Source organism: Mastomys coucha, unplaced genomic scaffold (assembly GCF_008632895.1).
Source record: "Mastomys coucha isolate ucsf_1 unplaced genomic scaffold, UCSF_Mcou_1 pScaffold22, whole genome shotgun sequence".
NCBI classification, from domain to species: Eukaryota; Metazoa; Chordata; class Mammalia; order Rodentia; family Muridae; genus Mastomys; species Mastomys coucha.
The window spans coordinates 246453891-246468152 of NW_022196905.1; the positions used below are offsets into that span (position 1 = coordinate 246453891).

The 14262-nt window shown below is 43.5% G+C and overlaps 1 long non-coding RNA gene across 2 annotated transcripts in view; it reads right to left on the reverse strand.

Annotated features, from left to right (window-relative positions):
* The window catches only part of LOC116070137, a 96598-nt gene that overhangs the window by 59721 nt on the left and 22615 nt on the right, over positions 1–14262 (reverse strand). Inside the window, exon 3 of one of the 2 annotated variants that reach the window (XR_004110288.1) lies at positions 5242–5286. The exons of the other annotated variant lie outside the window; for it this stretch is intronic. This is a non-coding gene — a long non-coding RNA (uncharacterized LOC116070137). Of the gene's footprint in view, positions 1–5241; positions 5287–14262 lie in introns of those variants that run through there. 2 annotated transcript variants of the gene reach the window in all.

Here is a 14262-nt window from a genome sequence, read left to right on the forward strand (position 1 = left end):
CTGGCCCTTCCCGAAACATATTTCCAGAAGTTTCTAGCCTTCTTGGGCTAGTTCAGGCTAAATTGAGGTGATGCATAGCAGCCTGGGGGAGGCAAACATCTGAATGAATGCAGAAAGAAACAAGCCACGGTTTGATTGCTATGAATGTATACCACTAAATTAAGCAAAACAGGCTGCTTCAACCATAAGACTATATGACTTCCTTGTTGGAGGCAGGAGGTCTCATACATCATTAAATATTTACCTATATCCCTGGGATCTACCTATCAGAGGCCAGTGGTACTTTCTATTGCTGACAAGCAACGTATCTCTAGAAATTCTCAATTGTCCCCAAGGCAGAATGGCCAGAAACGCCTCGGTGAGAATCCCTGGGATAAGCCTACTAAATGTTAAGTAAAATGAATGTGTGTGTGTATGTGTGTGTGTGTGTGTGTGTGTGTGTGTGTTTATGTTCAGAGATGTGCAGAAGCCCAGGTACATGTATGTTTATACATGTGGAGGTCAGAGGTCAGCCATAAGAGTCATTCCTCAGGGTCTGTCCACCTTACTTTGTGAGACAAAGTCTCTCACTAGGACATGGGACTTACCAATTCTGTTAGGACGCCTGGCTACTAAGTCATGGGGATCCATCCATCTGTACTTCCTGTTTCTCTGTTTGCTATGAGTATGTTAGATTTCAACTTGTGTCCCCATGCTTGCATGTAAGTACTTACTGATGGGGCTATTTTTTCCATTTTAGGAGTCTTGTTTTAGTGAATTGTTCACAGGAAGATGTAACATTCATGGTACCTCTATAGAATACTACTTAAAATATAAGAAAGAAATATTGGTTACTTCAAGTAGGTTCTCTTATTCTTTCTCATTGACCCATCCATTTATTCATTCGACTAGCAGGTGTCAAGCATGGGTATAGACTCTCAGTGTGTTCAAAGAGTGCCAATACCTTCACATGCGTGAATTGTAAAACCAAACAGTGAGTATAAATGCTGACAAATGGAAGAGACTCGAGACATCATGCACATTTGTGAGCACCTTGAGTAACCCTCTTTTTATTCTGTGGACAGGGCAATGTGAGCCACCACCGTGGCATCAAAAGCTGATGTTAGCTAGACAAGTGGGCATTGTGACAAACTCAAAATTTGGAGCGTGGGGACTAAAAGTCCACATTAAATTTTTAAGAAAGAGCAACATTTTTTAAAAGCCTTACCCATTTAAGTTAAGGCTGATTTAGCCACTTACCAGCCGTGTTATATGGGTGCATGACTGATGTCTGAGCTCTTCTGTCCTTACCTATAAATAACAGTAGCATCAGTGTACATTTAAGTGAGATGGGTTGTAAAGGTCCTTGGCATTGTATCTGCCCCATAAAAGTCAATCAATAATTATTAGTTCTTCCATCTTTAGCCAGTCACCCTCCACTACCATCTCTCTTGTGATGGCTGCAATGGAAAGCATGCAGCTATGAGGTTTGCGTTCCCCAACATCTGGCTTGCATTGTGGCACATCGCTGAAGCTGTCCAAAACCTTTGCCACTGGATTTTGTTTACTCTAATGCTGAATGTTTAAATCCCTTAAATTGGTACCGTCAGTTTGACGTCCATGTTAATCTTCCATGAGATTTTTGGATCTGGAGTCTGGAGGTGGCTTTTTATACCACATCCATGGATCTGAAGCCAAACGTCACCATCGTTACTGCAGGAAACTGGGAGAATGTAGAAGAGTAGCCACTGGGAGAAAAAATAGTTGTTGGTTTTTTTTTTCTGTACAAAAGATTTTACATATCTTGCCAACCAAGTTTCTGGCCATGTGTCTTGAATGCTGGTGTTTCCAGTCTGTTGGGAAATGGACAACTGAGCCCAGGAGAAGCCAGACCTGTTTCCCATTTGAAAATACCATAAAACCCACAATCTGACCCTTTTGCAAAATGTACCACTAATGGACACACAGCTCTGTGCATCAGATGGAATGCAAGGATAAGCTTTCTTCTTTGGGATTTGGACATGTCTCCTCCTCACACACACATTCTGAAGTGATAGCTGTATAATGAAGAGAACATTTCCAAGAACACGCTTCCCTTGTCAGAAACATGTAGTGAACACCCTGAACCAAGTCACCCTCTCTCCTGCTACTCTGGCTCCATACTCAGCATCCCTTCCTCTGACAATAGTATATTCCAGGAATCCAGGCAAGGCAAGCCTTTGGCAATGTAGTTTTCAGGATGACCGCCTGACTCCAGTCTTCCTGAAAGATACTTCCCAGAACTCTTTGCTCCCCTGCCCCCAGCTCCCACTGATGGAGTAAATGGCACATTCTTCAATCCCTTCCATACCCATGGATTTATTTTCAGATGTTTTTGTGATTGGTGTGTGCTGTGGCTATGATAACACACAAGTTCAAATTACCTCAGCTTGGAAAGGTTAGTTCCCCAAGACCTCAGATCATCTTTTTGGTACTTAGAAGGTTCTAGAAGGAATGATCTATAGTATACTATATTTTCATCTCGTGACTCTTGCCCTGCCTCTGCAGCCTTTCTTCTCTTTTCTTTTATTTATTCTGAAACTGCTTTAGACAGCATAAGAGTTACAAGAGACAAGTTGGAAGAGTCCCTAGGCTTGCCCCACCCAGCTGCCCCCAATGACAGCATCTTAGGTTACTTATAGCTCAACTACCAAAATTAAGAGATTAAATTCCTCTTGATTGGTACAACAGTATTAAGAAGCTGCAGATCCTACTTTGGAATCACTGGGTTATTTTATTTATGATGTTTTTCCTGTGCCAGGATCCAGTGCAGGAGCCCATTTAGTGGCCATGTTTCTAACTTCTTTGCCAGTCTCTGGCAGTACCTTGGTGATGCGCCCTATTTTTCACAAGATGGACATTGAAAGAAATGCTGGCCTCTTTTTGACAAGAACATTTCTCTTTTAGGGTGAGTCCATTTATTCATGTAGACAGTAAGGTTATATGTTTTGGATAAGAATATCACAGAAACAGTGTTCCCTTCTCAGTGGGTCCTACCAGAGGTACCCACCATCACTGTCTCTTGTAATGGACAATAACTTTGGTCACATGGCCAAAGTGGCATATGCCCAGGCTTTCCCATATAAAGTCACCATTTTTCCTTGTGCCCTGGACAAATTTGTGGGGGAATGAGCCCCTTCACTGTAACAACACCCTGTTTCTTCCATGGATGTTGCTCTGCTGAATTTGACACAAGGCAACATAGGTCAGGCACACACTGATTATAATCAATGGTGGCATCTTCACAGGGACTTTGGGGTCTCTTTATTCCTTGGGCATGGTGTCCTTGAAACACTTTGATCTAGCTTTCATTGGAGTCTAGACTCTCACCTTATAGGGCTTTAGCTGGCCTCACACTCTAGTCCCCAAAAAGCATTCTGCCAGTCTTTAATCAAAACTAAGAAGGAAGATGAGAAGCAAACAAAACCCAAGACTAGTCATTTAAAAAGGATGATAGCTAGGTTCACCATGTGACAAGTTACTACTGTGCTTTGGACTTCTGTCTTTGCTGTGCTGTCGACAGAAGCCAGGCCCTCACACGTGCTAGGCAAGAGCTCTACCACTGAGCTACATGCCCCGCTCATCGCCATCTGGCCCTGAAACTCTAGGATTCCGGGATGAGATAGGGAGTTATGACAGAATTGGCAGCTGCTATCACAAAAGTGGCCCAAGACGTAGGGCAGCAACTGCGCCAACGGGAATTCTCAAAGGGAGGAAATGGCCCATGAATCTTTTACAAGCACCAATGAGGCCGACATTAATAATACTTTACACACTGCGAAACCCCTGGCAGCCCTACTGGGATGAGCTCTTTTGTCTTTGCCTGGCCTGGAAACGGATGAATCAGCCCTTTTTCTATCCAGATTGAAGAATCCATAGCACGTGTTTCTCTGTGTGTTTCATTACTTTGTTTCAGACTTAATACCCATTTAAGGCTTAATGGTTGCTGAATTACACTGCGTGTAAAACACAATTTTTAACAGGGGCGGTTAAGAGCTGAAGTTTCTCTTTCATCCTCTATAGAAAGCTCGCAAAACATCCAGACGTAAAGATGCAAAATTCTCCTAATCCCTCCTAAGCAGAGCCGGCTTCTACTGATTTACAACAGAGAACCCATTTTTATTGCTGTTTTAAATATACAATGAAAAACTGCTGGTTATTTCAGTTGTGTTGCTAGATAGCTTCAGCATGTCAGATATCATTATTTAAAAAAAAAAAAGACAGAAGGAGATAACATGATAAAAAGGGAGAGTTGGTCTCCAAGAGTTAGCTAGACATGCTGACTCGGGGAGAGCATATAGTTGCATAGACTCATGACCCTCTGCATCAGACAGAAAAGATCCCAGGGCTCTGTGACATCCAAATAGGTCCCCAACTTTTTTATTTGAGATGGTGTGTTTAAACGCTCAGGCTAATCTCAAACCTCCCAACCAAAAGAGAAACTGAGTCACTAGTCTCTCTCCCCTTCCTTCCCGCCCTCCCTGCTCTTTACTTCTTTTTCTCTTTCTTTTACTTTTGGTGCTGTGGATCATACCAAGGTCCTTGTGCATCTGGAGTAAGTGGTCCATCACTGAGACACAATCCCAGCCATCCTTCCACCTTTTAGACAGAATCTCACCAAGTTGCTGAGGCTCACTTTGAACTTTCCATGTAGCCAAGTTCAGTCTTGAGCTTGTAATTCGCCTGCTTCTGTTGCTGAAGTAGCTGAGATAATAGCATGATAGCATGTACCCCCCTGCCCAGCTGGAATCCTACCCCTTAACCACTACCACCACCACCACCACCACCACCACCACCACCATCATCATCACTTTTATTTTTTTACAGTCCAGTCGTTGTCACCCTCCAGGTCCACCTTCCCACAGTTCATCATTCCCATTTCTCCTCCCCCTGTCTTCAAAAGGATGCCCCTCCTCTGCCAGGCTTCCACATTCCCTGAGGCCTCAAGTCTTTCCAGGGTTAGGTGCATCTTCTCCCACTGAGGCCAGACCAGACAGTCCTCTGCTGTATATGTGTTGGGGGGCCTTGGATCAGCTCATGTAAGCTGCCTGGTTGCTGTTTCGGTATCTGAGAGATCTCAGAGGTTTGGGTTAGTTGAGACTGCTGGTCTTCTATGGAGTTGCTGTCCTCCTCAGCTTTTTCCAGCCTTTCCCTAATTCAACCACAGAGGTCCTTGACTTTAGTTCATTGGTTGGGTGTAAGTATCTGCATCTGTCTCAGTCAGCTGCTTGTTGGGTCTCTCGGAGGACAGCCATGCCAGGCTCCTGTCTGTAAGCACACCATAGCATCAAGAACTAGCCTCTTTAGTAAAAAACTTTTCTAGAACAAGATAGATTTCTATAAATATAATTTAGAAACTCAGAGAGGAATTGGGGATGGGAGATTAAACATGTATCTCAAATTACAGATGAGAGTCCTCGCTATTGGATAAACTGTGAGCTTAGTTCCCAACAGACATATCTTAATTATAACCACAGGGCTAATGCCAAAAAGAATGCTTGGTGCATAGTGGGTACTCAGTAAACCCAAGGCATGAATCAATGGTCAATCACAGGAAGTATTGCTGTGCAGTATACCCTGAATACGTGGCCTTTCAGTTACATCATAAATGTGTGTGGTTGTGTCTACGTACAGGTGTGCACACCTGTGTGAGCATATGGGAGCTAGAGAAGGACCCTGGGCATCCTGAGTGAACATTCTTCATTTCCTTCCTGAGACAGCATTTTTCACTGAACTGGGATCTGGTTTCTGGGAATGCAGGTATGCACAGCTATGCCTAGCTCTTGACATGGGTGCTGGGGTTGCGGACTCAGGTCTGTATGCTATACCGCAAGCCCTCTTGCCCACTGAGCCATCCCCCCAGCCCCTTTTGAGTTACTTTTGAGATGATGGATGAAGGGTGGCAGTAATCTAGCTGATACAACTGCATTGAAGTTCACTAATCCCTTATCTTTATATCGAGCTTTGTAACAATGTTTTTAATGCTTTTTTTTTTTTCTGGGAGGGTTTGTAAATAGTACTCAGTAAAAAGGACCCTGTGGTCAAAATTTGAACTATGAAAAGCTAAACAGTCTACTGCTGTATTGAACTACAGGGCTTTCAAAGCCTTTGATGGTTTGAATAGGTGCTAAGATTCCCTAAGAGAGCTTTTAAACATTTCACTTCTTCATCTTCTCTCTTAAAGTATCTTTCATGCTGGTGATCAGATGAAAATGGTTTAAAAACTATCCTTCATAACATACAAAACATTTGCTTAGTAAATCACCCTAGAATGTTCAGATTCCCCTATCTTTGACTTTAAGCCAGTTGTTTGTATTAGGAAAAACTTCCAAATCAAATGTTAAGATGGAGAAATGTCCCCATACACACATACTCTGTGTGGTCGTTTGAATAGGAATGGCCCCCATAGACTCATGTGTTTGAATTCTTGGCCTCTAGTGAGTGGCACATTTAGGAGGTGTGGCCTTCTTGGAAGAAGAGTGTCACTGTGGAAGTGGGGCTTTGAGGTCTCATGCCCAGTGTGGCAGTCTTCTTTTGCTGCCTGAAGATCAAGATGGAGAACTCTCAGCTCATTCTCTAGCACCTTGTCTGACTGTGTGCCACCATGTTTCCTATCATGATGATTATGGACTAAACCTCTGAAATTGAAAGTCATGCCCAATTCAATGTTTTCCTTTGTAAGAGTTGCCATGATCACAGTGTCTCTGTACAGCAATAGATGGTTGAGTGGGTAAGTGGATGGGTGGATGGATAGATGGATGAATGGATGAATGGACAAATGGACAGACAGATGGATAGATGCTAGATGTAAGCGTTAATGATAGCATCACCAATACTTCCGCTAAACACAGTTGTCTTTCATGTATCCTTTTGCTGTTACCTCTCTCCCAGTGAAGTTCTTAGTTAGGTTTTACTCATTGGCATGACTTCTTTACTGGCCTTCCAGTCTCAATGTCCTTCTGTCCTTCCACATCCACACCCTTCTGTGTGATGTTCAGGTCCTCATCCAACATAGCTCTAATGCAGCTCATCCACCCTCCACTTCATTTTTCCTATGGATGGGCCACCGTGCAGGGAGCTGATGACATCCAGAGTGAATGGGCATTGTCAACACAAGGATGGCCATGCAGAAAACATCCTCAGACCCATGAGAATGTCAAGGCCGTCCCCAGGTTAGTCTCAGGAAAATGTTAAGGTTTTCTCCTGACCCCACTATAGACAAACCAGTTTGTGTGGAAAGTACTGACCACAGCATTCTTATCGTAGATGACCATCGCCTAAGACTACTCCCCCACAGAGATCCCTGTATAATAAACACATTGAGCTTCTGGCTGCTGCTGGTGAATCTCCATCTAAGCATATGGCCCACCCAATCCCAGCTTCATATTACTTGTGTTCTTGATCCCTAGTGTCCAAATTCAAGCTGTATAGATCACAGCAGCCATAAGCTACCCAAAACAGCCTACTGCGTTTCCTGACGACATTTTGAAAGTCCTTGCTCCTAGGGATTTTCTGTCAGAGACGCCTGATGGGCAATGTGATTTCTGGGGAGCACCACTTGAAGTATCACCCACCTCTTTACTTTTGTTTCCAGCCACCTCCTTCACGAGAGCCTCTCATTCTGCTCTTCTGTGGATCTTTCTGGCATTCACTATCACTGAGTGTTCCATGTGTCAGTCTCTTCACTGTGGGACCCACCATAACCTTAGACTTGGTTGCAAACCTTCTATGTTGGTGTTTTCTCCTCTTTTTGTAGCACCTTGCACACAGTAGGTGCTCAAGTGCTGCTTGGTGAGTTGCTTCCTTGTTGTACCACCCATCAGCATGTCCCACCAATGCTCAGTCACAGTGGAAATAGATCCAGAACTTTCAAGGACAGTTAGGTTCCAAATAAGAAACCTAATTATGTTCAGGAATTTATAAACACCATATTCACTAACAACTATGACATGGTCTGGGTTCATTTCAAGTGCCTTGTTGGGAATCTGGGTTAAATTTCTCCTTAGAAACTAGATTCTAGTAATGGACATTCATTCCCCCCATGAGCCCACACATGCCTATTTAACTTGTAAGGTGTCTAAAGTCCAATATTAATAGCAGCCCCGGGGGGTCCTCAGTCTCTTCTCTCAGGCCATTGCTGGTCTTAACACTACAGACCTTGCCCTGAGGCAAAGCACAAGACAGGGATGGGCGAGATCAGGGGCCTTTCTTCAGTAGCTGTGGATGATAGAGGGGGGAGGAGGTTAGAGACAGAAAAACATGTAATGTGAGCAAGAAGAAGGTAGGCAGGATTGATGCAGGGCCATGGGAAACTTGCAGGGGCAAGCTATCTGCGATGGCTACCTGGTATAAAGGGGAAGTACAAAATAAATGGATGATATATAGGTAAATAAGCATATTCTCTAACATTCATTTCTTAAAAAAAAAAAACTAAAAAAGATCTAGTAAGTGTATGTTCTTGAGTGTATGTCTGTGTACCATGTGAGTCCAACATCGGAGGAGGCCAGAAGAAGTTATCAAATCCATTGGAACTGGAGTTGCAGGGAGTTATAAGACACCCAATGTGGGAGCTGGGAACTGAACCTGGGTCCTCTGGAAGAGCAGCCAGCGCCATTAACCACTGAGCCATCTGTCCAGACTCTCTTACATTCATTTCTAGCAAAGTTTTTGGAAGGCTGCCTGCCTGTACCTACACTGGAGATTTGGGGTTCTCCTTTCTTTAGTTTTAGTCACAGTGAAACCAAACATATCAACAAAGAAGCCAAGGACAGACTGATTTCAACACGGGCACTAGCTGCATTGTAGACACAGACTCAAATGTTGGCTAGGACTTGGCAGCCATGGAAATTCATTTTGCATGGTAGCAGGGAGACCAGGGAACGGTGGCAACCTGCAGAGCATGTGTCTCTTATAACTGTAGCTGCTTGGTTTCAAGTAAGCCAAAAAGAGCCCAGTCTGGCCATTCGCATGGCAGGTAAGCACTGTGACAATGGATTAGATCCCCAGCCCTCCTCTCTTTTGAGGTGAGCTATCTGTATGTAGCCCAGGCTGGCCTCAGACTTACGAGCTTCCTGCTTCAGCCTCCTGATTCTTGGAATGGCAAGCATGAACATCATGTATGGCTTTCAGTCTGTATTTTTAAAATATTGAGATCAAGGTTGTATATGTGGATAGAGTTTTTACATGTCACCATGCAGAGCAAGCGCATAAATGTAAATTGCATGTCTGCCCACATGTGTGTATTCATGTACAAAGTAATGGCTCCCAACCTTGAAAATTTTTTTTGCTTTACACAGTCTTATTTTATTTCCTGTGCTCCTGAAAAAAAAAAAAAGAATTAAGAACTATAGATAGAATTGTTGTGGGTAGAATTATATATTCTCATTTGATGATATTAACATCTCAAAGATGTATGCCTACAGGAAAAAATGACTGTTGTTGTTATTGTTAGACAACACTTGAAAAATCACACTTTAGGAAATAGCTCTTGTACATATTTCAAAGGCAAACGTCAATTTCTGATAAATAAAAAAAATTAACAATAAAGCACCAATCTTCCATTAAGTGTAATTGTTGACATCTATAAAGCTCATGCAAAAGAACTCAGGAAACAGGAAGTTTTCAGCCAAGTACTGAGATACTTTTAGGCAGAAATTCACATCTGAAGTCAGCACCAGAATATGGCTGTCCCCATCTGTACAGAGAGATGCTGAATCTCAGGATGCTTTCCCTGGAATCCTCATTCCTGACAGGTGTCATGGCACAAAACTAATCCCAGCACACAGGAGGAGGGTCTGGGAGGTGGTAAGCTCAAGACTAGCCAGGGATATGTGATGAGATCTCATTATGGTTTGAATGTGATATCTTCCAAGTGTTGATACTCAATCGTCAGCTGGTCCACTGTTTTAGGATGCTATGGAAACTTTGTATGACCTGACTAGAGAAGTGGGTTCCTGAAGATTGGCCTTCCAGGTTATGTAGTCTCTGGTTTTGCTCTGGGTTTTCTGCTCATTGATCCACCAAGATGTGAAGAATCTGTGGAACAATGTTCTGCCAGCATGGGTGGAGCATTCACAGCTGACATGCCTTTTCTACAATGATAGAACAGCAGCTCCTAAAGTCAGAGTGAGAGTATGAGTATGTAAGAGTAAGTATGAGGCCAAGTAAATCCTCCCTCCCTTATGTTATTTCTCTGAGGGATTCTTTTTAAACAACAACGACAACAACACACACACACACTCATACAAAATCAGCCTAAGATAGGCCCTGTCTCAAAACAAAATAAGAGGCTGAAGATGAAGAAATGCCCCAGCCATTACGAATACTTCATGTTCTTCCAGAGGACACAAATCCAGTTGCCAGCATCTATGCCAGGTGATGATTCACACTGCCTCTAACTCCAATACACTCTCATGACCTCTATGGGCACTTGTACTTAAGTGATATACATTTACACAAGCACACACACACATACACACACACACACACACACACACATATGTATATATATGTATATATATATATATATTAAAACAAATCTTAAAAAAAAAAAAAAAAACAGGAACAATACAAGACTTCCACCTTTCTACAGTAACTACGAGGGTAGATCCCACCAGAGCCACAGAGTCTCAGAGATGTGCAGCTATAATCTCTTAGCTTTTTCTAGCATCTCTCAAGGATGACAGCTGGTCATTTAGTTGTTCCCAATGATGTGATGGGAAGTCCCCAATGCTGGGACAAAGAAACTCATGTATGGCATGTATCAGATCTGTGTGCTATACAACTGCAGAGAAGAAGCAGAAACACAAAGTGGGGCATTTTGCCTTGAAAAGTCAAGTTCTAGTTCTGGGGTTGCTGTTGCAAGCCCAGGTGGGTCACTTGAAATCTTTGTGCTTCAGTTTTCTCATCCCCCAAAAGTCACATACCCATGAGCCATTGTGGTAATCACAGTGGCACACAGCATAAACCATCTGGCTCAGTAGATGATAGCCATTGAGACTGTTCCACCTTCACGGGCTTCTTTGGCATCTTCAGAAGGTGTGGCCTCTCTCAATGGGTACCTCCTCCACCTGCATGCTATTATTTGAGACTGGATTTACCCAAGTGCAGTAAAGAAGGCAGCATCCTTTGTGTCATGGTTAAAGACTAGAGATGCTTCTCAAAATGAGTGGTGTAGGGGTGTTCTTTGAAAAAGATTCTTGTCTGGGCACATATTCCAGTCTGATGACTGAGTCATGCCGCACCTCCATGGATACACCATTAGTGACTTCAGGGGATACCAGCTTTCAAGAGTCATGTCCTTCCCTGCCATCTGTAGTATCTGGCTTGGCACAATAGACCAAATGTATTAATCACTGGTTACATAGCAAGTAACCCAGTCAGGGGATGAGATAGCAGATTCTTTCCCACATGGTCCCCCTTGATCTTAATCTGTTATACAAAGCCATGTCAAAATAGATGGAAGAAAGCCACATGTTTTTTTTTTTCTAAAGCTAATCTCTTTGACTTTCATGTCATATGGCAGGTGAGGACAACTCTGGTTGGGATGCAGCTTGAGGTCACACACACACACAGACACACACGCACACATTACCTGGATGACACTTGAAGCAATGCCTGGCTCTCTTCTGAACAGAGGCTGAGCTTTCAAAGAACAGCTCAAATCACCATCTGGACCAAGTATCTGAGTTTTGGGTCACCCCAGGAAAACATCAGGACCACAGCTGCCCTGACTCTAACCTAGTTAGGATCCCGCTGGTTGGAAATCAGACTTCCAAAGCCCTGCTGAGCCTATGTTTCTTTTGTTCCCAAGAGCAAGATCCTGGCCATTCCCTCTACTTACTGCCAGGTGGTGCTTCCGGCCGATGGGGTCTCACACCATCCTGACCTCCTGACAAGATTGCACTAGGGATGGGATGGTAGGATGGATTCTGAAGGAGGACAGCGGGATCTGTGCTTAGTGTTGTTTGAGCTATTGGCATCTAAATCTCTCTTTCCATCCTCTGTTGGCTTCAGACCCTAAGATCCTGCCAGAGACTCTTCTGGTTGATTTCTTCTACCCATGTCTACCCTCTCTAGTCAATTCCAGTCCAAGATAAGTTTCTCCATGTCTGCTTTTATGATACCTACAGCCAACAGAACCCTCTTTCTCTGGGTCCACTTGGGTATCTCTTTGTGCAGAAATGTCTATGGGAGCATAGAAGGAACAAGAACCCACTTAGGTAAGATCCCTCCACCCAAGCAGAACAGGCATCTCTATGGGAATGTGACACCAAAGCTGTTCCTTGTCCTGTACACCCTGTCCTTGTCCATCACCACCTCCCTTGAGAGCTCAAGGCTCTCGGGCATATCACAAGCAAAATACGGGCACACATACCTCAACTGGTGTTTGCTTTTCTCCCAGCCTGTGGGAATCAGAGGTTGGGAGAGGAACTGATAAAAGCAAGCAAGCATTTTGCCATAAAAAGAACCTAAGAGGGCAATGGAAGGCCATCCTTGTGATTCCCCAGGCTGTCTGTCTTTGAAAAAGAAGATCTGGCCAAACCTACAGAACTTGCTGCCTCTAGAGTCTCCTCTTTATTTCACTCTGAGCAGCACGTCCTTGTGTATGAATTAAAGATTAAAGGCAGGTTAACCTGCATTTTGCTATCTCTATATATATATGGGAGAGGGAAAGGGGGGGGCACATATGTCTTTGGTGTGATCTCTGGGTTTGGACTCGAGACTGACAGTTAGGGAGACTAACGGTGGGAGGGCCAAGGGTCTTTTCCCAAGCCTGCCACCCCTGTTAGAGCTTTACATGATCATTGAACTGGACCATTCCTCCACCTCTTTATTAATGGGGGTAAGTAGGGGCATACTCATGGAACTCCTACTATGGTCCTCTTCCAGAGTTGTAGGTCTGAGAGTACTGATGACATCATATCCCACTAACCACTTAACAATGAATGCAAGAGGGAGTCACCATCCAATGGAAAACTAGCACTTGGGCTTCTTTCTCACTTTCAAGACTAATCGATGTTGGATGATGCACAACTAAAGTTTCTAATCTTGAAGGACCATGGTTACAAACTCTCAGAATAAGCTTGCTAATCCTTGCACAATTCGAGACTAGAGCATCCTTTCTGATAGAAGGCTATTATATGTATTATAGGACATTTAGTAGCATCCCTGGGCTCTCTCTACACACTGGATGCCTCTAGCACCCTCTGAGTTGTAACAACCCAAATTATCTCCAAATATTGCTAAATATACCCTGCAAGACAGAATCACGCTCCGTGGAGGGTTGCTACTACTGAATCAACCACCCTTGGAAGAGACATTCCCCGAAACCCAGATCCAATTAATCGTTACTCAAAGAAACAGACACAGATGCATAGGCTAATTTGATGCTATATTCAGGAGCTGGAATGTCGCCAGAGAATATAAACCAGTTGCAACAAAAGCTCAAAAAGATAAGGCTGCAAAAAAGAAAATACATTCCAGAGCTATTCTCTGCTATCTTGCAGGCATTCTTCATGGTACTAATATCCTGTTAGTGTGAATGCTGGATCATTGACCTGATAAAGACCACGCTGCAGCCTGGGAGTTGCAGAAACATCTGCCAGGCACTTGGGATTTTTTTCCCAGGTACAAGCAGAATGTGAGCAGTGAGGAAAATACTTTACAAGCGTGTATAGGCTGGGCGTGCCCACTTGGCTCTGAAACTGTGGTTAAATATCTATGTAACAAATGTTAAACAGAACATACTGCATTCCATACAAATGTTTTAGCTTGGAAAGGCTTATATTAAGCTATCAGAATCTGTCAAAAAGGATGTACATGCCTTGAGAATGAGCCTTCTTCAAGATCAGAGAATAAAACAAGCCTTAAAGGTGGGTACCATTATATCTGTGATCATTTGAAATTGGCTTCAGTTGCAATTCTCTGATGGCAGGTCTGGTTACGTGACCTTACCCATCCACCAAAGAAGGTCTTAATATATGGATGTACCAAAAGTAAGAGAGCCAGAGTGATCCATATGTTCCATGTCCAAAACTGGAATCACAAAGTGCTTGTCAGTGATGAAACAAATTATTCTCAGTGCCTTTCTGAGGCTGATGTGGAAATAAAAGAAAGAATTCAAGGTGTTTTTTGCTACAGATACACAGCACAGTATAGGGAGTATGTGTCCCCATGTGCTTATCCTGCTGGTGTGTACCCCTGTGGGCATGTACACTGTATGCCTCTTAGAAACCACACCCC